A 2,832-nucleotide genomic window follows, 5' to 3' on the forward strand; every position below is an offset into this window, starting at 1 on the left:
GAAACCATGGTGAAGATTTTCAGAGAAAAAATTGATGAAATAGTGGTTTTGTTGCCGTTGTAACAGGTGATGGCGCCAATGAAGAAGCGTGTATCGACTTACTTGTATACGATCAACGTTCCTCGGGTACGAGTGTGCTATATCACCGATGGTTTTCCGAGATACGAGTTCTTCCACCTACAAAACGAACAGTACCGTGAGCTTACCTCTCAGAAAGGGACAGAGGGGTCCTCTTTGGGGTAACCCTCCGGTGTGAGAATCAGATATTGTAGGAGAGGATAATCAGGATGTGAAAATGAGTAAAGGACTTAGAATATATTTTCTTGCCTGTCTCCAACTGTGGAGGCGGCCTAGTATTTATAGTGCTAGGGTTTCCAATGATTTGGCTCAGACCCAATTAGGGCCTTTTTAGCCTCCCCCTATTGCTTCGCGCCACGTGTATTTAGGACACCTGGTGCTCTTTCATTGATTATTCTCTGACCAAGGTATTTCACCTGACCCATGTGCCATCACGTGGTAGCACATGGGCTTTGCTGAGTTGTCCACCTTTCATTGGCAGCTGTCAACCTCAGCACATTCTTTATTCCTTAAAAGATACCTTCTGGAAGGTTGTCTGATGAGCACAATCACGATTGTCCTTATCCTGATTTGGATTAGATAATTGTCTCATTTATGCGCCTATCCCGGGGATGCGCGGGGTCTTCTCTTATTCTCACACTGAGTGTGCGCGCTGTGTGCATATGCGATATGCGCCACGCACAGGTGTTTCGTGCGCTTGCGCATAGGTTTCGGCTTTGTGTCTTCGTGACATCTTGATTTCAAGCTTCTTATCCGTACTTTATGGGTTGACCCGCCCCGCTCGATGTTGGGGCGGGTGCATACCCCTTCATATATAATCTGCATGTGATGGATAAAAGTAATTACTAAACCGTGTATAAAACTTTTCATGTCATTAGTACTAGTAAGCTAACCTAAAAGTCACGCTTGTTAACTTCTTATCGAATTCACAAGTATAACTATAAGATCCGAGTGCCATCATTCTCTGTTGGGCACTTCTTAAGATGAGCAGGCCGTCTGCAGACGTAAATGGTAAATCTCCAAGAAATTTACGTTGATTATGGACAAGGTGGATAAATAAAAAAGTTAAGATTTGTAAATCAAATTGAGAGTTTTGCTGGTTAGAGTTTTTTGTTTTATAGAAAAAGAAAAAGAAAAAACTTTGCATCCCACATCGACTGAGGGAAGTAACAGACAAGGGGAAGTTAGTATAAAAACAAAGGCCCTGGAATGGAATAAGCATACCTTTCTCGGCCTTTTGGCTAAGATCAAGTGTGGTATCTGTTCTTATCAGTTTAATATTTGATATGTGAGTCATCGGCTCACTCGATATTAATCTTATTTTTTATAGGGGAAGACCTGTCAAAGTAGCTAGCTGCTTGGGTCTTCACGCGTTGCCTTGGTCTTACACTACCACCTAAGGCTTGGCGCACCCCTCCAATTTCAAGTTAATTTTTTTGGCTATGCATTTCTATATGGGCTTACTATTAATTCGACATACATTACTCGTTTCAATTACTAAAACGAACACATTTCCGCGAACGAACACATTTCCGCCTTAACAAGAGTGACAATCACCGCTTATTTCACTTGAGTTCCTTGAACTCTTTCACAACTTTTTGTAATAAATTAATGTAACACATTACATTTATTTTCACCCATATTAGTTCAATGGTTATTTACATTCGAAATTAAGTAATTAAGTGTGTATATTTGAGTTTTGTTGAAAATACCGAGCGCCCCCATAAAAATTTGTAATAGTTCCTAACTTTTGAAATCGATAACCGACCCTGTAAAAAAGAAATTATAAATATATACATTTTTAGATATAAATTTTACAAGAACACTAATTATCAAATACAACTTATACACGTACCAATATTCATATGTTTTAGCTATTGTGACTTAGACCGAGATTGCATTAAACCTTACTACTCCAATTGCCATAAGGACCTACTGCCAATCATCCATCGTCGCCACCAGATTCCTTTGCTAGCCGGTTTCCGACTTTAGGTAAGTAGTTAAGGGAATCACCTTTTTAAGCTTTGTTCTACTGTTTTAATTTATTTGATTAGGAAACTGGGAATGAGGTTTGAAAAATCATACAAGTTATGAACTTTAGATATAAAACGTTGTTTGTATGAGTAACCAAGTTTAGATCTATTAGCCTTTAAATTTCATTATGCTTTTGTAATGACCCCTATAAATTTCTTCCCCATAAAAAAATCTATGTGGTCGCCACTCTACATATTAATTCTTAATCGTGTTTAGTGAATATGTTAAAAGTGTTACATCGTGTCGTATAACTCACCTATTAAACATGTATGTGTTAGTGTTTATGAAATCAACACATTTAGTTACTTGTGGTGTGCTAGACTCGACACGTTTAACACCACACAACATGTTTTGCTAGCACTAACCGGCGAGGTGTAAAAAACTAAAAGGTGCTTTAGTGGCTTTTAAAACAACTGATAAAATATGCTTAGTTTATTTGAAAAGGTTACTTTTTAATAAAGTTTAGTTTTATTTTATATTACATCATATTTTTTATGCTATAGTCATCTTTAATGAAAATTTTCTACTTTACTAATATGAAAAACAAATAAATTGCTAAAATAAAGATTCTTAATTATGTTATTTTATTTGCCCTAAAAAAGTTCATGCACCTCTCCTACTTATATAGTGGCCATTGATAGTGGAAGCTAGTGTGAGTGTGGTCAAAAGACAATTTGTTACACCTAATGGTTGATTCTTTTTCCGGCATTAGCGTTTAAA

General features: G+C 37.2%; 1 non-coding gene across 1 annotated transcript; it reads left to right on the forward strand.

Moving 5' to 3' along the window:
• The first annotated feature begins 1,298 nt into the window (after window positions 1-1,298).
• On the forward strand, window positions 1,299-1,495 carry LOC143629504 (U2 spliceosomal RNA). The gene has a single exon (XR_013152963.1). It is a non-coding gene; the product is annotated as a U2 spliceosomal RNA (small nuclear RNA).
• The last annotated feature ends 1,337 nt before the right edge of the window (window positions 1,496-2,832 follow it).

The sequence above is a fragment of the Bidens hawaiensis genome, unplaced genomic scaffold, assembly GCF_021521415.1.
Source record: "Bidens hawaiensis isolate Kalapana, Puna unplaced genomic scaffold, B.hawaiensis_p1.1 tig00005195_1, whole genome shotgun sequence".
In the NCBI taxonomy this organism is placed as follows: Eukaryota; Viridiplantae; Streptophyta; class Magnoliopsida; order Asterales; family Asteraceae; genus Bidens; species Bidens hawaiensis.